This window comes from Hyla sarda, chromosome 6, assembly GCF_029499605.1.
Source record: "Hyla sarda isolate aHylSar1 chromosome 6, aHylSar1.hap1, whole genome shotgun sequence".
In the NCBI taxonomy this organism is placed as follows: domain Eukaryota; kingdom Metazoa; phylum Chordata; class Amphibia; order Anura; family Hylidae; genus Hyla; species Hyla sarda.
In genome coordinates this window covers 70,129,584-70,155,971 of record NC_079194.1, presented here as the reverse complement: position 1 = coordinate 70,155,971, position 26,388 = coordinate 70,129,584, and the positions used below count along the sequence as shown (strand labels likewise).

General features: G+C 45.7%; 1 protein-coding gene across 1 annotated transcript in view; it reads right to left on the bottom strand.

Annotated features, from left to right (window-relative positions):
- Positions 1 to 25,887, bottom strand: part of NCF4 (neutrophil cytosolic factor 4) — a 325,878-nt gene extending 299,991 nt beyond the window's left edge. The window contains exon 1 of the mRNA XM_056524092.1: positions 25,677 to 25,887. The gene's annotated coding sequence lies outside the window, so the exon portion shown is untranslated. The remainder of the gene's footprint in view (positions 1 to 25,676) is intronic.
- Between the last annotated feature and the right edge of the window lie 501 nt (positions 25,888 to 26,388).

Below are 26,388 nucleotides of genomic sequence, written 5' to 3'. Positions count from 1 at the left end.
AAATCGCCCCTGCGATCTGCGGCGTTACCGGGTTGATCGGGTCTCTGGGACCCGACCGCCCGGTAATTTTGCATGATCCCGGTTGTCACAGACAGCCAGGACCATGCTGAAATTCCTCGGTTAGCTAACCGACCAATAGCAGGGGGGGAGCGGTGGGGGACGGGGGAGTGCTGGGACCCAGCCCCGGTACTTACCTCGTCCCTGAAGACCCTGATCCAGGCGGTGGAGATGGTGGCGGTGTCAACAGGTGAGTGGATCTTCGGCGGCGTTGCGGGACCTTTGCAGGAGTCCAGACCACCGTAAAGCGATCTGGACTGCTCCATCTGGTCCCCTTACACTACAACTCCTAGCATGCCCAGACAGCCCTTGGCGTCTGGGAATGCTGGGAGTTGCAGTTTTGCAAAATCTGGAGGTCCACAGTTTGGAGACCACTGTGCCCTTCCAGATGTTGCAAAACTAGACATCCTCAGAATGCCCTTACTGTCCAGGCATGCTGGGAGTTGTAGTTCTGTAACATCTGGCCCTTTAGATGTTGCAAAACTACAACTCCCAGCATGCCTGGACAGTTTTGGCATACTGGGAGTTTTGCAACATCTGGAAGGGCACAGATTGGGAATCACTGTATTAGTGGTCTGCAAACTGTAGTCCTCCAGATGTTGCAAAACTACAACTCCAAGCATGCTGGGAGTTGTAGTTCGGCAACATCTGGCTCTAAAGATGTTGCCGAACTACTACTTCCAGCAAGCCTGAGAATGTTTGGGAGTTGTGGTTTTGCAACAACTGGAGGCACACTGGTTGGGAAACATTGTCTGTTTCCTAACTCAGTGTTTCCCAACCCGTGTGCCTCCAGCTGTTGCAAAACTATAACTACCAGCATGCACTGATAGACTGTGCATGCTGGGAGTTGTAGTTTTGCAACAGTTGGAGCTCCCCCCCCCCCCCCACAGGGTACATTCACATGGGCAGGGGGCTTACAGTGAGTATCAGGCTGCAAGTTTGCGATGCAGCAAATTTTCCGCGGCAGCTCAAACTCGCAGCGGGAAACTCGCTGTAATCCCCCGCCCGTGTGACTGTACCCTAAAAACACTACACTACACTACCAGAAAATAAAATAAAAAGTGAAAAACACTACATATACACATACCCCTACACAGCCCCCCTCCCCAATAAAAATGAAAAACGTCTGGTACGCCACTGTTTCCAAAATGGAGCCTCCAGCTGTTGCAAAACAACAACTCCCAGTATTGCCGGACAGACATTGTCTGTCCAAGAATGCTGGGAGTTTTGCAACAGCTGGAGGCACCCTGTTTGGGAATCACTGGCGTAGAATACCCCTATGTCCACCCGTATGCAAATCCCTAATTCAGGCCTCAAATGCGCATGGTGCTCTCTCACTTCGGAGCCCTGTCGTATTTCAAGGCAACAGTTAAGGGACACATATGGGGTATCACCGTACTCGGGAGAAATTGCCTAACAAATTTTGAGGGGCTTTTTCTCCTTTCACCCCTTATGAAAAAGTGAAGTTGGGGTCTACACCAGCATGTTAGTGTAAAAAAATAAATTGTTTACACTAACATGCTGGTGTTGCCCTATACTTTTCATTTTGACAAGAGGTAAAAGGGAAAATAGCCCCCCAAAATTTGTAATGCACTTTCTCTCAACTACAGAGATACCCCATATGTGGGCGCAAAGTGCTCTGGGGGCACACAACAAGGCCCAGAAGGGAGAGTGCACCATGTAAATTTGAGGTGATTTGCACAGGGAGGGCTGATTGTTACTTTTTGTTGTTGGGCTGTTTGTTGTTTTGACAAACGCAAAAAAAAAAACCCACATGTGACCCCATTTCGGAAACTACACCCCTCACGGAATGTGATGAGGGGTGCAGTGAGAACTAATTTACACCCCCCTGGTGTCTGACAGATCTTTGGAACAGTGGGCTGTGCAAATAAAAAATTTTGTACAGCCCACTGCTCCAAAGATCTGACAGGAACCAGTGGGGGGTAAATGCTCACTGTACCCCTTGTTACGTTCCTCAAGGGGTCTAGTTTCTAAAATGGTATGCCATGCGGGGATTATTTTGCTGCCCTGGCACCATAGGGGCTTCCTAAATGTGACATGCCTCCCGAGCAAAATTTGCTCTCAAAAAGCCAAATATGACTCCTTCTCTTCTGAGCATTGTAGTTCGCCCGTAGTGCACTTTAGGTCCACTTATGGGGTACCGCCATACTCAGGAGAGATGGGATTACAAATTTTGGGGGGTATTTTCTGCTATTAACCCTTGCAAAAATGTGAAATTTGGGGGGAAACACACATTTTAGTGACATACACATGCAAAAGTTGGGAAACACCTGTGGGGTATTAAGGCTGACTTAATTCCTTGTTACGTTCCTCAAGGGGTGTAGTTTCCAAAATGGTATGGCATGTGTTTATTTTTTGCTGTTCTGGCACCATAGGGGCTTCCTAATTGCAACATGCCCCCCAAAAATCATTTCAGAAAAACGTACTCTTCAAAATCCCCTTGTTGCTCCTTCACTTCTGAGCCCTCTACTGCGCCCGCCGAACACTTTACATAGACATATGAGGTATGTGCTTACTCGAGAGAAATTGGGCTACAAAAAGAAGTATACATTTTCTCCTTTTACCCCTTGTAAAAATTCAAAAATTGGGTCTACAAGAACATGCGAGTGTAAAAAATGAAGATTGTGAATTTTCTCCTTCACTTTACTGCTATTCCTGTGAAATACCTAAAGGGTGAAAATGCTGACTGAATGTCATTTTGAATATTTTGGGGGGTGCACTTTTTATAATGGGGTCATTTGTGGGGTATTTCTAAGATGAAGACCCTTCAAATCCACTTCAAACCTGAACTGGTCCCTGAAAAATAGTGAGTTTGAAAATGTTGTGAAAAATTGGAAAATTGCTGCTGAACTTTGAAGCCCTCTGGTGTCTTCCAAAAGTAAAAACACATCAATTTTATGATGTAAACATAAAGTGGACATATTGTATATGTGAATAAAAATTTTATTTGGAATATCCATTTTCCTTACAAGCAGAGAGCTTCAAAGTTAGAAAAATGCTAAATTTTTTAATTTTTCATAAAATTTTGGGATTTTTCACCAAGAAAGGATGCAAGTTACCACAAAATGTTACCACTATGTTAAAGTAGAATATGTCACGAAAAAACAATCTCAGAATCAGAATGATAACTAAAAGCATTCCAGAGTTATTAATGTTTAAAGTGACAGTGGTCAGATGTGCAAAAAATGGCCGGGTCCTAAGGTGTAAAATGGCTGGGTCCTTAAGTGGTTAAAGACTGCATTTGCCTCTGCTTCCGTGCTTTCAAAACCTTGTCCTGAGAAACTCTTTGCTTTGGAGGTAGATGCTTCATCCGTAGGGGCCGATGCCATTCTCACCCAGAAAAACTCCAAGGGCAAGATTGTAACTTGTGGTTTCTTTTCTAAGAATTTCTCGCCTGCAGAGAGGAACTACTCAATTGGAGATCGTGAACTCCTTGCTATAAAGCTTGCCATGGAAGAGTGGCAACATTTATTAGAAGGTTCTTCTTATTCAGTCACCATCTATTTAGACCACAAGAATCTCCTATATCTCCAGTCTGCTCATCGATTGAACACTCGCCAGGCTAGATGGTCTCTTTTCTTTTCTAAATTTAATTTCTTCATTCATTTCCGCGATGCTAACAAGAATGTCAGAGCCGACACTTTTTCTAGGTCCTCCGATGTTGTAGGGTTGGATTCCATGCCAAGGCATATTATTCCTCCAGAGCGATTGGTCTCCGCAGCTCCTGACGACCTTCAGCAAGTTCCCCCTGGGAAATCCTTTTTACCTGTTAAACTGAGATATAGAGACTTGAAATGGGGACATTCTTCTCTGCTGGCTGGTTACCCTGGAATCCAAAAGACATTTCAACCAATCTCCAGGCATTACTGGTGGCCGCATCTTGAACATGATGTCTCCGACTTTGTCCGTTCCTGTGTTACCTGTGCCCGTGACAAAACTCATTGGCAGAAACCTGCGAGACTCTCACAGCCTTTGCTCATTCCGGAAACCCCCTGGTCTCACATAGCTATGGACTTTATTACCGATCTGCTTCCTTCCTGTAATAAAACGGTCATCTGGGTGGTGTTTGATCCATTTTCCAAGATGGCTTATTTCATTCCGCTTCCAGGTCTTCCATCTGCTCTACAGTTGGCAAAGCACTTTTGGAGTGCAGTTTGTCTCCAAGTTCTGGCATGCACTCTGTTCCCGTACTCTGTTGACATCAATCCAAACTTTTCCTCTGCCTACCACCCTCAGTCCAACGGTCAGGAGGAGAGAGTTAATCAAATCCTGGAGGGATTTTGTTTCAGCCCGACAGGACGATTGGGTTGACCTTCTACCTTGGGCTGAATTCTCCTACAATCATAAGGATTCTGAGTCTACGAGGACTTCTCCGTTCTTTGTTGCTCATGGTCATCATCTTCGTTCACCTCTTCCCATTCCAGTCTCCTCTAGTGTGCCAGCTGTTGATGAAACTGTTCATGAATTCTCCTCCATCTGGCAATAGACTCGGCAGTCTCTGTCTCTAACCTCCTTACATATTAAAGCCCAGGTGGATAAGAAAAGAAGACCTCCTCTGTCCTTTTCTCCAGGTGATAAGGTTTGGCTGTCCTCCAGATACAACAGTTTCAAGATTCTCAGCTACAAATTGGGTCCTTGCTTCCTGGTTCAATTTGAGGTGTTGCAGAGAATTAATCCAGTCTCCTATAAGCTTTGTCCACCTTCCTCTTTACGTATTCCTAATTCCTTCCATGTGTCTCTTCTCAAACCTCTTGTGATCAACCGCTTCTCTCAAAAGAATTTTGTTCCCACGCCTGTCTCTGGTTGATCAGATGTCTATGAAGTCAGGGAAATTTTGGCCACTAAAATCGTGAGAGGGAGACGTTTCTTTTTGGTCAACAGGAAGGGATTTGGTCCAGAGGAGAGATCTTTGGAGCCGGAGGAGAATATCCTGGACCGTACTTTACTCCAGAATTTCTTGAGCCCTAAAAAGAGAGGGAGACTTAAGGGGGGGGGCTACTGTTACAATTAGCCCTCCGGCCATGCACGCTGGCCGTGAGCGTTCCCTTCATTGTCCTTCTCTGCCAGCGGGGCTGGGATTCGCATTGAGGGATGCGCCTGCATGCGAATCCCAGCCCGTCACTCACCTCTGCCTCCTTCTGGCCCTCCGGTCCTCTTGCAGCACCGGCGAGTGTGCCCCTTGCGTCCTGAGGTGCGTGTGCACCGGAGCTCTGAGATTTAAAGGGCCAGTATGCTCTAATTACACCAGATCCCTTATAAGTTTGTGCACCTCGCTTTGCCTTGTGCCGGATCTTTGTTGCCATTGTGTCCTAGAGAAAGCTATAGTGTGTTGCCTTGCTATGTCCCTGACGCCTTTGTTCCATGACCTGACCTTGCTCCTTGCTGCCTGCCTATTGAACATTCCTGACTCTGAACCTGTGCCATCAGCCTTGACCTTCTGCAATCCAGACCACGACTTGCCGTATCTCTCCTGTGCCTCGTACTTCCCCAGCCACCTGTGTGGTCAAGTTGTGCCAGGGGTAGCGACCTGGGTGCCGCCTGCCGCAGCAAGACCATCCCGCTTTGTGGCAGGCGCTGATGAAAACCAATGGCACCTTAGACTGCGCTCCCTGGCACGACCCACAACATGTCCTTCAGCCTACTACTGTGAGTCTTACAATTACAGGCTGGATTACAGTGAAAGATGACACCTGTATTATAATACTAGCGGCAGCTAACACAAGATCCACCATTTCCTATAGGTGATAGTTACAGCTTCTTCCTCCCCTTACCTTAACAATGACCTCTGCACTGTTCACAGAGCATGTCTAGAACTAGAAAGCTCTCCTACAAAAGTCAATGAGTCAACTCGAGCCTAGGCCATGTTATGATACATATACTGATTAACCATAACATTAAAACCACTCATAGGTGAAGCAATGCAGATTATTTTGTGCATATGGCCCCTATCAAAAGAATGGAAATATTAGGGAGCAAGTGAATAGTCAGTTCTTGACTTAAAGGGGTACTCCGGTGAAAACCTTTTTTTTTTTTTTTTTTTTTTAAACAACTGGTGACAGAAAGTTACCGTATATACTCGAGTATAAGCCGAGTTTTTCAGCACGATTTTTCGTGCTGAAAACACCCCCCTCGGCTTATACTCGAGTGATCTCCCCCACCCGCAGTGGTCTTCAACCTGCGGACTTCCAGAGGTTTCAAAACTACAACTCCCAGCAAGCCAGGGCAGCCATCGGCTGTCCGGGCTTGCTGGGAGTTGTAGTTTAGAAACCTCCGGAGGTCCGCAGGTTGAAGACCACTGCGGCCTTCAACATCATCCAGCCCCCTCTCACCCCCTTTAGTTCTGAGTACTCACCTCCGCTCGGCGCTGGTCCGGTCCTGCAGGGCTGTCCGGTAAGGAGGTGGTCCGGTGAGGAGGTGGTCCGGGCTGCTATCTTCACCGGGGAGGCCTCTTCTAAGCGCTTCGGGCCCGGCCTCAGAATAGTCACGTTGCCATGACAACGACGCAGATGCGTCGTTGTCTAGGCAACGGCTCTATTCCGGGCCGGAAGCGCGGAGAAGAGGCGCCCCCGGTGAAGATAGCAGCCCGGACCACCTCCTCACCGGACCACCTCCTTACCGGACAGCCCTGCAGGACCGGACCAGCGCCGAGCGGAGGTGAGTACTCAGAACTAAAGGGGGTGAGAGGGGGCTGGATGATGTTGAAGGCCGCAGTGGTCTTCAACCTGCGGACCTCCGGAGGTTTCAAAACTACAACTCCCAGCAAGCCCGGACAGCCGATGGCTGCCCGGGCTTGCTGGGAGTTGTAGTTTTGAAACCTCTGGAGGTCCGCATGTTGAAGGCCGCAGTGGTCTTCAACCTGCGGACCTCCGGAGGTTTCAAAACTACAACTCCCAGCAAGCCCGGACAGCCGATGGCTGCCCGGGCTTGCTGGGAGTTGTAGTTTTGAAACCTCTGGAGGTCCGCATGTTGAAGGCCGCAGTGGTCTTCAACCTGCGGACCTCCGGCGGTTTCAAAACTACAACTCCCAGCAAGCCCGGACAGCCGATGGCTGCCCGGGCTTGCTGGGAGTTGTAGTTTTGAAACCGGCGAATGATGAGAAGAGGATGATGAAGGGGGGGGGGGGTGTGGGGATGATGAAGGGGGGTGGGGATGATGAAGGGGGGGGGTGTGGGATGATTACAAGGGGATGATGAAGGGGGGATGTGTGGGATGATAAGGGGATGTGTGGGATGATGACAAGGGGATGATGAAGGGGGGATGTGTGGGATGATAAGGGGATGTGTGGGATGATGACAAGGGGATGATGAAGGGGGGATGTGTGGGATGATGACAAGGGGATGATGAAGGGGGGATGTGTGGGATAAGGGGATGTGTGGGATGATGACAAGGGGATGATGAAGGGGGGATGTGTGGGATGATGACAAGGGGATGATGAAGGGGGGATGTGTGGGATGATAAGGGGATGTGTGGGATGATGACAAGGGGATGATGAAGGGGGGATGTGTGGGATGATGACAAGGGGATGATGAGGATGTTAATGACGGGTCTGGATGATGACAGGGGGGGATGAGGTATTTCCCACCCTAGGCTTATACTCGAGTCAATAACTTTTCCTGGGATTTTGGGTTGAAATTAGGGGTCTCGGCTTATACTCGGGTCGGCTTATACTCGAGTATATACGGTAAACAGATTTGTAAATTACTTCTATTACACAATTTTTAACCTATGTATATTACAAATATACATATAATGGTATTATCTACATTATATAAACAGTTTTTGTTGATGAAAGGAACACTTTAAACAGATTGGTAAATTACTTCTATTAAAGAATCCTAATCCTTCCAGTACTTATCAGCTGCTGTATGATCCACAGGAAGCTCTTTTCTTTTTGAATGTCATTTCTGTCTGACCACAGTGCTCTCTGCTGACACCTCTGTCCATTTTAGGAACTGTCCCGAGTTGGAGCAAATTCCCATAGAAACCTATCCTGCTCTGGACAGTTCCTAAAATGGATAGAGGTGTCAGCAGAGAGCACTGTGGTCAGGCAGAAAGGAAATTCAAAAAGAAAAGAACTTCCTGCAGATGATACAACAGCTGATAAGTACTGGAAGGATTAAGATTTAGTAATAGAAGTAATTTACCAATCTGTTTATAGTGTACCTGTCATCAACAAAAACTTTTTATATAATGTAGATTATGTATATGTATATATATATATATATATGTTTTCCACCGGAGTACCCCTTTAAGTCAAGAACTGAATATTCACTTGCTCCCTAATATCTCCATTCTCTTGATAGGCACAAAATAATCTGCATTGCTTCAAAATAACCTGCATTGTGTATATTTCTGGGTGAAAAAATGCTGGCCCTGCAGCTTGCATGTGTGTCTCTATGAGAAGTCCAAATACAGGAAGTGAGGGCCGGACAAGCAGGGCTCGGTGCAGACTCCTGGCTTGTCAATCATCCTGATGTATAAGCCAGAAGCATGTTATAGAGCCTCAGGGAGCACTGTCTTGCATTTTCTAAGTGTACAGAGCCCTGCTTTTCCTGCCCTCACTTCCTGTATTTGGACTCCTCATAGAGACACACAAACAATATCTGCAGGGATAAAAATATACACTTTTATTAACCAATTATACATATAATAGTATTATCTACATTATATAAAAAGTTTTTGTTGACGACAGATACACTTAAACTTTCTGGCACCAGTTAATAAAAAAAAAATGTTTTCCAGTGCAGTACCCCTTTAACCCCTTAAGAACAAGGCCAATTTTCATTGTTGCACTTATAATGGCCTGTCAGGAGCCCACACCATACATTGTTAACAGCACATTGACAAGTATACACATCAATGGTTGTTAAGAGGTTAAATAAATAAACAAGTAAAGCAATTAAAAATTGTATATTATTATGGCAACTATTTTTTGTAGGTTCAATTCCGCTAAGGCAGTGTGCCTCAAGCAGACTGTGCTGGTAGAGCACCAATTTTACTGTAAAATGCTATACAGTCGCTGAATATTTGGTCACATCATACTTAGTAAAAATGAATAAAAAGTGACCAAAAAGTCCCATCAAAACAAAAGTTATACCAATTAAAACAACAGATTACAGTGCAAAATAATTGCCCTCAATCAGCCCTGTTTAAAGAGGAATAAAAAAGTTAGAGAGGTTAGAAAAGGGCAATTTAAATGCTAAAATTAACTATCCGCAAGGGATTTTCACTGGAGATCTTTAATCTTACTTATATTGTTAAAATAAACAGTTTTACTTGTAAAACAGTAGTAAAATAATAGAAAAACTATGTAAATATGAGTATTGATTCAATCTTTATTGGCCCTCAGAATAAGCATAGCATGTCAATTGTACTGAAAATTGCGCAGTTTGAAAGCTAAACCCCCCAAAATTTGCTAAATTCTTTTTTATTTTACTTCACAAATAATATTTTTTTGTTAAAATAAAAGGTGCCACTACAAAGCACAATTGGTTGAGCAAAAAACAAGCCTCATATGGGTCTGTGGATGGAAAACTAAAATAAAAAGGAAATAGCAAAAAACTGATTTTTCCTCCCCATGTGCATTACCTTACATTTATCAGTGTTGTATTGCTACCGTTATGACATATTCAAAAATGTATTGCCCGTGGAGTTTTCTTTCTCCTTGTATTGAAACACATATGCATACTATTAGACTGCATTGTAAGAAGTGACGGCATTAATAACAAAGCATTTGTCACGATGCCGGCTGGCAGGTAGTGGACCCTCTGTGCCAGAGAGGGATTGGCGTGGACCGTGCTAGTGGACCGGTTCTAAGCCACTACTGGTTTTCACCAGAGCCCGCCGCAAAGCGGGATGGTCTTGCTGCGGCGGTAGTGACCAGGTCGTATCCACTAGCAACGGCTCACCTCTCTGGCTGCTGAAGATAGGCGCGGTACAAGGGAGTAGGCAGAAGCAAGGTCGGACGTAGCAGAAGGTCGGGGCAGGCAGCAAGGATCGTAGTCAGGGGCAACGGCAGAAGGTCTGGAAACACAGGCAAGGAACACACAAGGAACGCTTTCACTGGCACTAAGGCAACAAGATCCGGCAAGGGAGTGCAAGGGAAGTGAGGTAATATAGGGAAGTGCACAGGTGAAAACCCTAATTGGAACCACTGCGCCAATCAGCGGCGCAGTGGCCCTTTAAATCGCAGAGACCCGGCGCGCGCGCGCCCTAGGGAGCGGGGCCGCGCGCGCCGGGACAGAACAGACGGGGAGCGAGTCAGGTAGGGGAGCCGGGGTGCGCATCGCGAGCGGGCGCTACCCGCATCGCGAATCGCATCCCGGCTGGCAGCAGGATCGCAGCGCCCCGGGTCAGAGGACGTGACCGGAGCGCTGCAGCGGAGGGAGTGAAGCGAGCGCTCCGGGGAGGAGCGGGGACCCGGAGCGCTCGGCGTAACAGTACCCCCCCCCTTGGGTCTCCCCCTCTTCTTGGAGCCTGAGAACCTGAGGAGCAGACTTTTGTCAAGGATGTTGTCCTCAGGTTCCCAGGATCTCTCTTCAGGACCACAACCCTCCCAGTCCACTAAAAAAAAATTTTTCCCTCTGACCTTTTTGGCAGCCAAAATTTCCTTGACCGAGAAGACGTCCGAGGAGCCGGAAACAGGAGTGGGAGGAACAGATTTGGGAGAAAAACGGTTGAGGATGAGTGGTTTGAGAAGAGAGACGTGAAAGGCATTAGGGATACGAAGAGAAGGAGGAAGAAGAAGTTTATAAGAGACAGGATTAATTTGACACAAAATTTTGAAAGGACCAAGATAGCGTGGTCCCAACTTGTAGCTAGGGACACGGAAGCGGACATATTTAGCGGAGAGCCATACCTTGTCTCCAGGGGAAAAAACGGGGGGAGCTCTTCTTTTCTTATCCGCGAACCTCTTCATGCGTGAAGAAGCCTGTAAGAGAGAATTTTGGGTCTCTCTCCATATAATGGAAAGGTCACGAGAAATTTCATCCACAGCGGGCAGACCAGAGGGCAAGGGGGTAGGGAGGGGGGGAAGAGGGTGACGGCCGTACACCACGAAAAATGGGGATTTGGAGGAAGATTCAGAGACCCTGAAGTTATACGAGAATTCGGCCCATGGAAGGAGATCTGCCCAGTCATCCTGGCGGGAGGAAACAAAATGTCGCAAATAATCACCCAGGATCTGGTTAATTCTTTCTACTTGTCCATTGGACTGGGGATGATATGCAGAGGAAAAATTTAATTTAATCTTGAGTTGTTTACAGAGAGCTCTCCAGAATTTAGACACGAATTGGACCCCTCTATCCGAGACAATCTGCGTAGGCAACCCGTGAAGACGAAAAATGTGTACAAAAAATTGTTTAGCCAACTGAGGCGCAGAAGGAAGACCAGGAAGAGGGATGAAATGTGCCATTTTGGAGAATCGATCAACGACCACCCAAATAACGGTGTTGCCACGGGAAGGGGGTAAATCAGTAATAAAATCCATACCAATCAGAGACCAAGGCTGTTCGGGGACAGGCAGAGGGTGAAGAAAACCAGCGGGCTTCTGGCGAGGAGTCTTATCCCGGGCACAGATAGTGCAGGCTCGCACAAAGTCCCCAACATCCGTCTCCAGAGTCGGCCACCAATAGAAGCGGGAGATGAGTTGCACAGATTTCTTGATGCCCGCATGACCTGCGAGATGGGAGGAATGACCCCATTTGAGGATTCCGAGGCGTTGGCGTGGAGAAACAAAGGTCTTTCCTGGAGGAGTCTGCCTGATGGAGGCAGGAGAAGTGGAGATCAGGCAGTCAGGTGGAATGATGTGTTGCGGAGGGAGATCAACTTCTGAGGCATCCGAGGAACGAGAGAGAGCATCGGCCCTAATGTTCTTATCGGCAGGACGAAAGTGAATCTCAAAATTAAATCGGGCAAAGAACAGAGACCACCGGGCCTGGCGAGGATTCAGTCGTTGGGCCGACTGAAGGTAGGAGAGGTTCTTGTGGTCGGTGTAGATAATAACAGGAAATCTTGATCCCTCCAGCAGATGCCTCCATTCCTCAAGTGCTAATTTAATGGCTAGAAGCTCTCGATCCCCGATGGAGTAGTTCCTCTCCGCTGGAGAGAAGGTCCTAGAGAAAAAACCACAAGTGACAGCATGCCCGGAAGAATTTTTTTGTAGAAGAACAGCTCCAGCTCCTACTGAGGAGGCATCAACCTCCAATAGGAAGGGTTTGGAAGGGTCAGGTCTGGAGAGCACGGGAGCCGAAGAAAAGGCAGACTTGAGTCGTTTAAAGGAGTCTTCTGCTTGAGGAGGCCAGGACTTGGGATCAGCATTTTTTTTGGTTAAAGCCACGATAGGAGCCACAATGGTAGAAAAATGTGGAATAAATTGCCTGTAATAATTGGCGAACCCCAAAAAGCGTTGGATAGCACGGAGTCCGAAGGGGCGTGGCCAATTTAAGACGGCAGAGAGTTTGTCTGGATCCATCTGTAGTCCCTGGCCAGAGACCAAATATCCTAGAAAAGGAAGAGATTGGCATTCAAACAGACATTTCTCAATTTTGGCATAGAGTTGGTTGTCACGAAGTCTCTGAAGAACCATACGGACATGCTGGCGGTGTTCTTCTAGATTGGCAGAAAAAATTAGGATATCGTCCAGATATACCACAACACAGGAGTATAACAGATCACGAAAAATTTCATTGACAAAGTCTTGGAAGACGGCAGGGGCATTGCACAGTCCAAAGGGCATGACCAGATACTCAAAGTGTCCATCTCTGGTGTTAAATGCCGTTTTCCACTCGTCCCCCTCTCTGATGCGGATGAGGTTATAGGCACCTCTTAAGTCTAATTTAGTGAAGATGTGGGCACCTTGGAGGCGATCAAAGAGTTCAGAGATGAGGGGTAAGGGGTAGCGGTTCTTAACCGTGATTTTATTAAGACCGCGGTAGTCAATGCAAGGACGTAGGGAGCCATCTTTTTTGGACACAAAGAAAAATCCGGCTCCGGCAGGAGAGGAGGATTTACGGATAAAGCCCTTTTTTAGATTCTCCTGGACGTATTCGGACATGGCAAGAGTCTCTGGGGCAGAGAGAGGATAAATTCTGCCCCGGGGTGGAGTAGTACCCGGGAGGAGGTCGATAGGGCAATCATAAGGCCTGTGAGGAGGTAGAGTCTCAGCTTGTTTTTTGCAGAAAACATCCGCGAAGTCCATATAGGCCTTAGGGAGACCGGTTACTGGAGGAACCACAGAGTTACGGCAAGGGTTACTGGGAACCGGTTTTAGACAGTTCTTGGAACAAGAGGACCCCCAACTCTTGATCTCCCCAGTGGACCAATCCAGGGTTGGGGAATGAAGTTGAAGCCAGGGAAGTCCAAGGAGAATCTCCGAGGTGCAATTGGGGAGGACCAAAAGTTCAATCCTCTCATGATGAGATCCGATGCTCATAAGAAGGGGCTCCGTGCGGAAACGTATGGTACAGTCCAATCTTTCATTATTTACACAATTGATGTAGAGGGGTCTGGCGAGACTGGTCACTGGGATGTTGAACCTGTTGACGAGAGAGGCCAAAATAAAATTTCCTGCAGATCCAGAGTCCAAGAAGGCCACTGTAGAGAAGGAGAAGGCAGAGGCAGACATCCGCACAGGCACAGTAAGACGTGGAGAAGCAGAGTAGACATCAAGGACTGTCTCACCTTTGTGCGGAGTCAGCGTACGTCTTTCCAGGCGGGGAGGACGGATAGGACAATCCCTCAGGAAGTGTTCGGTACTAGCACAGTACAGGCAGAGGTTCTCCATACGGCGTCGTGTCCTCTCTTGAGGTGTCAGGCGAGACCGGTCGACCTGCATAGCCTCCACGGCGGGAGGCACAGGAACAGATTGCAGGGGACCAGAGGAGAGAGGAGCCGAGGAGACGAAACGCCTCGTGCGAACAGAGTCCATATCTTGGCGGAGTTCCTGACGCCTTTCAGAAAAACGCATGTCAATGCGAGTGGCTAGGTGAATAAGTTCATGTAGATTAGCAGGAATTTCTCGTGCGGCCAGAACATCTTTAATGTTGCTGGATAGGCCTTTTTTGAAGGTCGCGCAGAGGGCCTCATTATTCCAGGACAATTCTGAAGCAAGTGTACGGAATTGTACGGCATACTCGCCAACGGAAGAATTACCCTGGACCAGGTTCAACAGGGCAGTCTCAGCAGAAGAGGCTCGGGCAGGTTCCTCAAAGACACTTCGGATTTCCGAGAAGAAGGAGTGTACAGAGGCAGTGACGGGGTCATTGCGGTCCCAGAGCGGTGTGGCCCATGACAGGGCTTTTCCGGACAGAAGACTGACTACGAAAGCCACCTTAGACCTTTCAGTGGGAAACAGGTCCGACATCATCTCCAGATGCAGGGAACATTGGGAAAGAAAGCCACGGCAAAACTTAGAGTCCCCATCAAATTTATCCGGCAAGGATAAGCGTATCCCAGGAGCGGCCACTCGCTGCGGAGGAGGTGCAGGAGCTGGCGGAGGAGATGACTGCTGAAGCTGTGGTAGCAACTGTTGTAGCATAACGGTCAGTTGAGACAGCTGTTGGCCTTGTTGCGCTATCTGTTGTGACTGCTGGGCGACCACCGTGGTGAGGTCAGCGACAACTGGCAGAGGAACTTCAGCGGGATCCATGGCCGGATCTACTGTCACGATGCCGGCTGGCAGGTAGTGGACCCTCTGTGCCAGAGAGGGATTGGCGTGGACCGTGCTAGTGGACCGGTTCTAAGCCACTACTGGTTTTCACCAGAGCCCGCCGCAAAGCGGGATGGTCTTGCTGCGGCGGTAGTGACCAGGTCGTATCCACTAGCAACGGCTCACCTCTCTGGCTGCTGAAGATAGGCGCGGTACAAGGGAGTAGGCAGAAGCAAGGTCGGACGTAGCAGAAGGTCGGGGCAGGCAGCAAGGATCGTAGTCAGGGGCAACGGCAGAAGGTCTGGAAACACAGGCAAGGAACACACAAGGAACGCTTTCACTGGCACTAAGGCAACAAGATCCGGCAAGGGAGTGCAAGGGAAGTGAGGTAATATAGGGAAGTGCACAGGTGAAAACCCTAATTGGAACCACTGCGCCAATCAGCGGCGCAGTGGCCCTTTAAATCGCAGAGACCCGGCGCGCGCGCGCCCTAGGGAGCGGGGCCGCGCGCGCCGGGACAGAACAGACGGGGAGCGAGTCAGGTAGGGGAGCCGGGGTGCGCATCGCGAGCGGGCGCTACCCGCATCGCGAATCGCATCCCGGCTGGCAGCAGGATCGCAGCGCCCCGGGTCAGAGGACGTGACCGGAGCGCTGCAGCGGAGGGAGTGAAGCGAGCGCTCCGGGGAGGAGCGGGGACCCGGAGCGCTCGGCGTAACAGCATTGGCAAACGCTAGGCTTCCAGAGCAGCTGCATAAGAAATGCAAACTATAGTGCAAGTCTAGTGGCTTTCCCATGCAAAATCTGCAGTAAAAGCTATTAGAAATATACTGAGGAAATATAATTACATTGATAGCACTACACAAAGCAGTAGACAATGTAAAAAATTTTTTTATGTAATAACTAAATAGTTAAATACAACTGGTGGTAGGGGTCCACAAATACCCCAGTAGGTCACCCATGAGCTGTCAAAGTCAAAGTTTACAGAATCATTTGTTTGGTAAATCAGAAATATTGATCATTTCCTACTATTACAAGTCACTATATTAAGCAATTGACCCATTTTAGTTATAAATAACACCTATTCTATTGTGGGGAACCCTGAAATCCAAGCATGGGGTGAGATGGCTACACACACAGTTATTCATTATGAATGGTGAGCTCTTATGTGAATCTCAGTAACCTCTAGCTGAGTAAATAGGTACAAAAGACATATACAGAATTCCTTTGACTCTTGGCTGTGTATTTCATACCTGCAGTTACAACAAGCTATGAGCATGTGTCCAAGTTTATTCATTCAGTAGTCCTGGCACACTGCAAATAACAGGAGGGGGAAGAGTCATTTGTGGCTAATCCATGGCATTCCCAATCCAGGAGTGCTTCCCCCTGTGCACTCACATGCTTAATCTAAACTGCAGTAAATTTGGAGATTACTTATTGGAATGCAGTCCGCAAAAACATCCTGGATCCAAATTGGAAGCGGCCATATTCATAAATAAAATGAGTGAAGGAGAACACATACGGACAAATCTTTTCAGAAATGTTTTAATCCGGTAATGGATTGTTTTTGCTCTGCAGACTTTTCTAGTCATCCAAAGTTGAAAATGCCAATAGATCCCATTTATTGGTGTGACTTCTCTTTCTCTGCCAGGGCGCACTCATCATGTACATTAAATTCGGCACAATCTGCAACTTCAGCATCACATCATCCAAAAAAGTAATTAGATAAATATACATTTGCACAGATTTCTGCTTATACTTTATACAGTCCATTTGTTCAGATATCAACAAGGCCCAGTCTTTCCTCCACCTTTCTTGGATCCCTGTAGACATCTGACCTATGTGCTGGCACACTTACCAGGCATCTAGATTTGCCTTGGATAGGAGCCCTCAATCTTCTGACTCTTTCAAGTTTGGCAGAAAAGTCTTGTCAATGCAGCTTAAGCAGAAGGTCAGCCAATGCATTCAATTTAGGGGGTGCACATAGATTAAATGGGGCACCCCCTACCCCCATTCTTTAGATTTCAGATGGATTGTCTCTTTGTTAGTCCTCCTTCCTCCTTTGGCTTCAAAGCCTAAGTCTAGGATCTGAGCCCCTGCCAGGCGTATAAATAGAGTTTCTTGATGAGTTACTTGTCAATAAACATGATCCCTTTCCTGCTGTCTCAGGGTATCTGACACCAAGGGACCTATATTCTGAGGTGGAGAGGATGGACCTTCCCAAAATAGAACAGATGGGGAAAGTATTTAAGAGGGAATCCCTTCTTAGGGGCACCTCACCATTGCCCTTCCCACGGATCCTGATCCATCCCCATGTGAGTACAAGGGGAGGAGGCTATGGGTAGAAGAGACTGGACGTACAGTGTGAGAGGATTCATTGCACTGGGACATGCTTAGGTGTCAGTGAACATTTGTTAGGACTAGCTTTGAAACCATTGGCATTGGTGGAAGGATATGATAACGAATATGTAGCGTAGCACCCATGTAATTTGGGAATGTGTTACTAATAGTTTTAACTATTTAGCTATTATATAAAAGGGCTTTAAATCCTGATATATTTAATCTGCATGCTACATGGAATCCTTAACTCAAACTTTTGGCCCAGTTTAGCACCTTCAATATTGAGAGATTTTGATGATCAGAAGTTTTTGATATCACACATGGAAATTTTCCTTGATATTGTGATGATGAGATAAGAGTAGGCTCTATTCTGTTCTTATATATAAAAAATAAAAAGGTAAGAAGTGGCTCACTGCTGTAATGATGGAGCCTCTAGCGCAGCAGGGATTTATTAATAACAAGATATCATGCTAATCATAGGTATCAGTTACACATCTGGGTGTCCGAATGGTTACAGTTAGAGATGAGCGAACTTACAGTAAATTCGATTCCTCACGAACTTCTCAGCACGGCTGACTTTGACTGCATAAATTAGTTCAGCTTTCCAGTGCTCCGGTGGGCTGGAAAAGGTGGATACAGTCCTAGGAAAGAGTCTCCTAGGACTGTATCCACCTTTTTCAGCCCACCGGAGCACCAGAAAGCTGAACTAATTTATGCAGGAAAAGTCAGCAACCGCCGAGCCGAGAAGTTTGTGACGAATCGAATTTACTGTAAGTTCGCTCATCTCTAGTTACAGTATAAATCCTTACACACCTACTAATGTAGCAAACTCTAACTTGATATTTAACATGTGACATACCAAGATGCAGCAAACATTAATTTGACCTTTAATGCATTACCTGCCAGTGAAAAGTGTCAAGCAAAATTGTTCTCCATCATGGACTGCAACATTCTAAATGTCCAGTTAGCATTTGCTTCATCATGGTATGGAAGATGTTAAATATAAAGTTAAAGTTTGCTACCTATGTATGTATGTGTGTAATTGTACATAGGGATATTAGTTGGCAATGTATTCAAAAAAATGTAAATATAAGGGTACAAGGATCACATTGTAATTTATAGGATAAATTACAGGATGTAGTGTGTCCAGAATGTATGCAATGATCAGTCAGTATGGAGCTTGGTGCGATCTTGTTGTTACATACTTGTTAAGACAGAAAAAAGACAAGTCTAGCCCATCACCCTACTGTGTTAATCCAGACGATTGATGCACTTTACAAAATATCATGCCCTCAATTGAATCTAATATTAAATAGAATGTATCAACTGCAAAAATGTGGGTCATGCTGCAAATGTTTAATGCATAAATATATACTCCTATAAATCTTTGTGTGCCTTCATGGATCTAATGCTATGCAGGAGCATGCGGGCGTGTGAAGCTGGTTGTGGGCACAATAACATTATATCAGCAAATATAGACAAGTGCTTGAGTTCTCTTTAATAAATGTCAACATGTTCCATACTGTAAGTCAGGTTAATGGGTCCTTATGGGGCAGAAATATGTGGACTCAGCAAAGAAATTTAATTAATGACTAGAAGCTTTAACTAGCTCCCGCAGATCATTGGTAATAACATTATGCATCTACTAGGTTGGTTTAATACAGAATGATAACAAGAGATAGGCTGAAGCCATCAGAGGTAAACGAGGATGACAGATGGGACAGTCAAGGAGATGGATGAGAAACGTTTGAGTGTCAGGGCTGTAAGCCTGGCCTAAATATGGGCAAAAAAATTGCGAACTGTATAGCTGGCAGCCTGAGAGTTTTTGAAATTCAAGAAGTTTTAGAGCTGCCAAAAACTGGGGACAGGAGATATAAAAGGAACATTGAATGGGCTAGATTACCTTCTAAAGCAATCCATTGGTCAAGTACTGCTCAACCTCATTGGCTGTGCCCATAATTCATCTCTCCAATTCATCAGTAATACAAGAAACTCTAATGCAGTATTCCAGTATATGGTCATTAGCAACCAATGGACTCTTTAGTCAAGGAATTCTTTTAATTTAAAGGATCCAGGAACCAAAGTGTAGCTAGCTCTTTGCTTTGTTATGTAACCAAGAGTAGGGTACATGATTAGGACCGGCTTTGATGGCTTTAACTCTTAGAGGCTTATTTATCATCCCAGCACTTGGAGTTTTTGTCAAAAAGTCTAAGTTTTTGCTCAAACACCCTCTTTGTGCAAAACTGTTGTGCCTTTGACACTTTGCATCAAGCTCACAGGGTGGGGCGTCACACGAAGAGGGTACATTGTAACTGAAATCTACTCCAGCACCGAGTCCACTGCAGAGTAATAACATTACAGGTTATGGATACTAGATCTATAGGGACAGAACGTCGATTTAGGGATTTATTCTGATGCCATATTTGAAGTCAGAATTTGTCCCCCTGGTATAGGGGAAATGGGCATTATCCTCCTAAGGGTTTTGTTTTTTTGTTTTTTGCCTTTGTCTGGATCATCACAGTAGGGAGATAGGTTGACATGTGTCTTTTTTCAACCTAATAAACTATGTTACTAGATGCTCCTTAAAACTGTCATGTGAGATGCTAATCTTGATAACCCCAACCCCCCAAGAGTATATGTACCCAAAAATAAGTTCTTCACATCTGAAAGGGGTTGTTTTTACAGCATGCACATAGATTTACTGCAGGACCCATTCAGATAAATAAGACTATTGCTGAGGTGTCGTACAATTTAAGCAGTATTTCTCAATATGGGAGATGACCTGCTTGTTATGTAATCAATAATAAACCCAGTCTATATAAAGCAGCAGCTGACTCCAACATGAGCTTATGCAACACTTGGCTTAAGGTAACTTAGAGGAGTTGTCCAAGAGCATAAAAAGTAAAAACCTAAAGCAGGAAATGTTCTAAAGTAAAAAAAAAAAATCAGGCATTACTGGTTTAATCTGCCGCTGTTCCAGCACCAGTGCTTCTGTGGTTCCCGTCCATCGTTATTTATTTTCCTGGAAAAGTTGCTTGTTGTATATCCATGTGTCCTCTGCAGCCAATCACCTGCCTCAATGCTCATTGTTGCACATTAATGATTGGCTGCAGCAGTCACATGGAAGTACAGCATGTCATTGCTGTAGGAAAATAAACAATGACTGGCAGACACCTCCAGGCAATTGGCACTGCGGTGGCGGGGGTGGGGAGGAGAGGGTGTTTCGAATAGTTTGTAAAGTTTGATTTTCCGCTGCCAGTTCAATGTAAGAGTTTCCTTTTGGACGCATTTTGAAATTACACAAGTTAAGTAAGTTTTAGCTTTCTTAAAGCCAAATTCCACCAAAAGCCTGGAAATAAATTGAATGCAGTTAAAGGGGCATTCTTATCTTCCGTAGCACCGCAAGCTATGCTGTGGATGTACCCAAGAGTAATGTAAACCGCATAGCTTGTTGTGCTTCTCCCATTTAAGTCAACAGAAGTAATGCATATCACATTAAACAGCGAGCACCTTTTTTTTTTTTAGTTTTTCGATTGCCTAAAGCAGCCACAAGCAGGTGGAAAGGGGGCTGGGGAGCAAGATGGTAGTACCCTGTAATCCTCTAACTTTCTTCCCTGCGCCAATGGCTGTCCGTGCATGCTGGGGGTTACAGTTTTGCAACAGCAGGATGTCCACATTTTGAAGACCACTGCTCTAATGTATACCACTATATAGGCATGTGTTGCTCATAGCCTCCCACTTAAGTATACCCAATATACGTATTTATTTATTTTATTGTTGTTTTGTTTTTTTGCTGGATGCTTCTTAACAGACAAACACAGCAGACAATATATATTAAAATAAACCAGCCCTACTGAAACTTGAAGAACACTCCCTTGGCCTTCATCCAGTGAATGAGACCTATAGATACATTTGACATATGCATCTGAAGCTTTTCTGGCATGCATGGCACATTGACACCATAAATGTGGTATGAAAGCTGCACCTTTATAGGAGACAATTGATACTGGGGACCTTTGGATACATTTAACCCATTCACTGGGAGCTTTCTCAGCATACACTGCAAACACCAACATGCAAAGTAATTGAAATGTATATCAGAAAGGGCTGCAAAGGGTTACACTTGACAAAGGGTTCATTCTGATTTGCTCTCCATGCAGAAGTGATGTGGCATTTTGAACGATATTATTCAATAATTCAGAAAGACAGTTCACAGATCTATCTTTCCTCTAGCTGTAATAGTTAAATGGCATCTTTTTCTCAATAGGATTAATGAGGACTGCATTGTACATTACGTACTGTTACTATTAGTCCCACCAAATGCTGCACCAGATACAAACCCTGGAGCACCACACACTTCACAACATCTACATTTCTGTTATTTATATTTATGGTGATCAGGATGTGATTAAAAGCTTTTGTCTTAAATATATGAAGTCAGAAGAACCAGAGAAATAGGGCTCTCATTGCTATTTATTAAACCTTTTACCACAGAAATTGGTAAAAAGCGCCAGTTGCATTTCAGACAGTACATTTAAAGGGTAGCTCCCACCATCCTATTTTTTTTTTTTTGCTAGTCCGTTCCCCGCCCCGCATACCCCGTTCCCTCCTCCCCCCCCCCCTGCCCCGCATACCCCGTTCCCTCATTACACTTGCAGTTACTTCAGAGTCCGGCAGCGGGCGTGCAGGGACAGCGGCGGCAACGAGGCGGCGGCGGCGATGTGCGAGAGGAGTGGCCTCCCAGCCAGTGGCCAGGGAGCCAATGCTCTCGCTCCCGCCTGTCTGATTGACAGGCAGGGAGCGAGTGCAGCCTAACTGAAAAAGGACTGATTGCCACTCCAAAATCAGTCCTTTTTCAGTAGACTGTTCTGAGCCCACAATCTGGTCCAATGTATGGGCCAAGTAAAACACTCTATGGTATTCTGCTGGATGGATGTAAATGGAAAATGCATGTTATGTCCCTCTAGTGCCCCCTCTAGCTATCCTTTCTATGGCCATAATACCATAAAAGAGCCTTACAACATGACTAAGGTTTATTATACAAACCAGGAAGAAGACCCATTTGTAGACAACAACTTTGGATGACTAGGTGAGACACCTCTGTAGTAGGTCTTGGGGGATAGTGTTTGTTCTTGTGGAGACCACCAGCTGATGTAGGGAGACTTATAGGTCTATAAACGCTAGTTTGCATACCTTTATTTCCCAGGGAGCATTGCCTAGTCTCCAGAAGGAAAAAAAATATTCTACAAGGTCAGTGGCACAGACACTAATCTGTTCAACTGATAACATCAGGCCAGGGTCTACAATTGGACTCCATCTTCTCTATGGGCCCCCCTCAGCCTTGGGGCCCTGCTACCTGACTGCTCTGTCTGTCCCTGCAGGAAATAACTAGGAAGTCAAGTTTAACTGTTTATCATATAGTCAACAGGTGAACATCCAACTTACATAAGAGATACATAAAAGTGTAATGTTGGTAGGGAACACCTATTTGTCTTAAAGGGATCATGTCACATTGAAAATACAGTTCTGTCTGCAGGCATCATGTTATAGACTTGCAAAAAAAGAAAAGGAAAAAACAGCTCGCTGTCAATGTAATAGATCTTTAGGAGACACCATAAATATTGGCACAGGAGGTTTAAACAGTTTCCTCAGTGGTTTACTCGGACAAACTAGGCATCATTAAAAAATTATTTTGAAAAAATACAACAGAAATGCTGACGTGTTCCAAACCACATAGTTCTTAATCATGAAAAATGATCCCTGAAAAAAGTTTTCCAGTTTTAACTTTTTCTACTGGGAGCTGGAGATCGATGCCTATTTTGTCCATCATGTTATGGAGCAGGAGGAGCTGAACAGATTTATATATATATAGTTTAGTAGGAAATGTTCTAGGACAACTCCATGTAAATTTCTGCTCATTCTGCGCCAAGTAGTCACTTGGGCGGTCCTACTCAGTGATTGACAGCTTTCTGTGCATAGCTACATAAAGAACCTTTTCTGTGGTTTTTGGCATTTTTGCACCCAAAGTAGTTGTCCATCTGTTTACCTTAATATACACATAAAGAACTGTCACTGAGTAGGACCACCTACTTGACTACTTAGCCCAGAATGAGCAGAGATTTACATGAATAAATGACTAGTTATCCAAGAACATTTCCCACAAAACTATACATGAATCTGCTCAGCTCCTCCTGCTCTATAACATGATGTCTACTGATTGGAATTTTAGTTCACATATACATCATCCTGTATTATATATATAGGTAGAAAATACGGCAGCACTCCAAGAAGTACAGTGAATGGTGGCTTTATTATCACCATTATTATTGGTGATAATAAAGCCACCATTCACTTTACTTCTTGGAGTGCTGCCGTATTTTCTAGCTAGCTGTATTCTGTGGGACTACCCACCTACATATTACCCACCTACATATTACTGAGTGCTGCTTCATTTGCTGCTCTGTATATAGATAGATAGATAGAGATATTGTCATGACCGGGGGGGGGGGGGGGGGGACAGACAGGGAGAGTGAGCCCTAAGCTGTCCCTTGTAACACTCTCCCTGCCTACTTACCCATCCACCCTAAATGGTGAATCGACAACTTGGTGCTGGTCCCTCCCTGCGCTAAAGTGAAGTAGCATAAAAACAAATAATATACATAGTCGGTCAAGTATAAAGCAAAATCCAAGAGATGAAGGGGAGAAACAGAAGAACTGAATGCTAAAACACTACACAGATACACAGATCGGGTAACATATGACACTGTTCACACTGGGACACAGAACATTAACTCAAACAGATTAAGTTCAGAGGACACTGATCAGTGAGTAGCACAGATGACACTATAGACCAAGGGTCTCAAACTCAAATTATCTGGGGGCCACTGGAGGTAGAGGCTGGGCCGGATGCGCCCCTCACATGTAATGCCCCCATCATGCGCCCCTCACATATAATTCCCCCGTCATGCACCCCTCACATATAATACCACTGTCATGCGCCTCTCACAAACAATGCCCCCATCATGCCCCCTGACAGGCCCCCAGATAGATATGACCCCCATCAGGTAGGGCTCCCCTGTAGGTACACAGGCCCCAATATAGATATGACCCCCATCTGGTAGGGCTCCCCAGTAGGTACAGAGGCCCCCATATAAATATGACCCCCATCTGGTAGGGCTCCCCAGTAGGTACACAGACCCCCAGATATATATGACCCGATCAGGTAGGGCTCCCAAGTAGGTATAGAGTCTCAAGATAGATATGATACCCATCACTGATGGGGGTAATATCTATCTGGGGGCCTTTCTACCTACTGGGGAGCCCTACCTGATGATTAGGTAGGGGTTCCCAATAGGTGTACAGGCCCCCCAGATAGATATTACCCCCAGCAGGTGGGGCTCCTATTTAAACAATTATGCCCCCTAAGAAGATAGGCTAGCCCCTGGTGATAAGCAGGTCCTCCCTTAATAGGCAAGTAATCAGGCAAGTTAAGGTTCACAGCTACAGTACTTACATCTCTCTGCTGCAGCCTAAAACGAGCCTTCTAAGTGGGTATGCGCGCGTTAGGTGACTTCATCACATGCGCCGAACAGGACATCAGTGTTCCGGCGTCCTGCGCTGTGGATGCGATGATGTCACCAATCGTGTGCATCCCTCCAGGAAGGCTCGTTATAGGCTGCAACAGGGAGATATAGGTACAGTAGCAGTGTGTGCCGATGTGTATGAAGTCTTCCAGCATTTAGCGCTGCTTGCCCGAAGCAGGGCTAAATGCCTGAAGAAATCATCTGCCTTGCGCCCGGCCCGCAAAACTTCATTCCGCGGGCCGCAAACGGCCCACGTGCTGGAAGTTTCAGACCCTTGCTACAGATCAATGGTAAAGCACAGAGGAAACACTAGATCAGTGATCATGTACTCTATGATCAAAGCATGTACAAAAAACTCTAAAGATCAGAAATCATGAACTCTCTAGATTCCCCACTCCACAAAAGGAGAAGACATAAATACTAAAGCCAAATAGACTACTAGCCAGCGGGGCACACTCTACTGTGTGTTCAGGATGCAGACCTAGTAGGAAACAAAAATATAAAACACAAAACACTAGACCAGAACCGGATGAGTTTAAATAGACTACAGGATACCAAACAGGAATTATAACATACAGAGCAGAGGTAACACTAACAAGACTAATTCAGTGTGAACACAGACCAAGCAGAACAGACATAATCCTAAAAACTGACAGATGTCCTATAAAACCAAACAGACTATAAACAATATCAAACAGGCATAACCATTGCTAAAACTCAGATGGATGCTAGACAGACAAAAGCAAAGTGCACCATAAAACAGACATAGAAGTGTATTTCACAAATAACCAGCAAAGAATGCACAAGAAGTCTGGTTTAAATAGACCCCCCCCCCCCCCCCCCCCAACAGAAAAATATAAAAACAAATAAACAGACATTACAGCTATCTAAGGTCCAGTCACAATGGCTGCAAAATACTGCTCCTTTCAATATTGCCAAGTACTAGAGATTTTAGTCATTACAGGATACATGAGATAGAGCAGAAGGTTAGAGAGGGTCTTTATTGCTACTAATACTCCATAAATACACACCTCACGTCCCAGGTGCCAGTTTCCTCAGCCAGAGAAAGAGATATGCCAACAGAGAATATGGGAGGGGGTGGTAGGCCAGATCCAGTTACTAGTAAGCTTGGATTCATAACACCCAGTGCCTTGCACTGTCAGCAAGTTGCTGCAGAAGAAAATTCATCTTGGCAGACACAATAAGTCCCCTCCCCGGCTCGGCTTGAATCATATTTTTTGCCACAAAGGAATTGGTTTCTGCTCATCCAAAGGATGATCAGTACTTGTGTATTTCATGGACGATCCTGACATTCATAGCGTCAATGCATTTCCCACTTATGTGCGTCACACTTAGTAATCTGATCAGTCAGGGAAATGTCACTAAGGCTGTAATGATTTTCCTTCATATATTGCACTTTGCACCTACATTGCTTATTTCCCCTCCAGAAGAAAACACTGGTGTACCCCCCCCCACCCCCCCCGGACCACCGGCACTTTTAGTTCCTCAAAGAGAAGAAGGCCGACAGCCATGGAAACCCTTTGTGCTTAGAGATGTTGATGCCAAAAGTGTATCTTGGAATTCTCAAGATGGCATTGTGCCCGGGGTTTGACTGCCGCATCCATTTAATGGCCTTACTAAGGGACATCAATGCTTTCCTCCGATGCAGTGCTGATTCAGTCAGAGCTCCCAGCCACCCTGTGGTGAAGAACTATACTGCAGGCTGCTCATTCTCAGGATAGG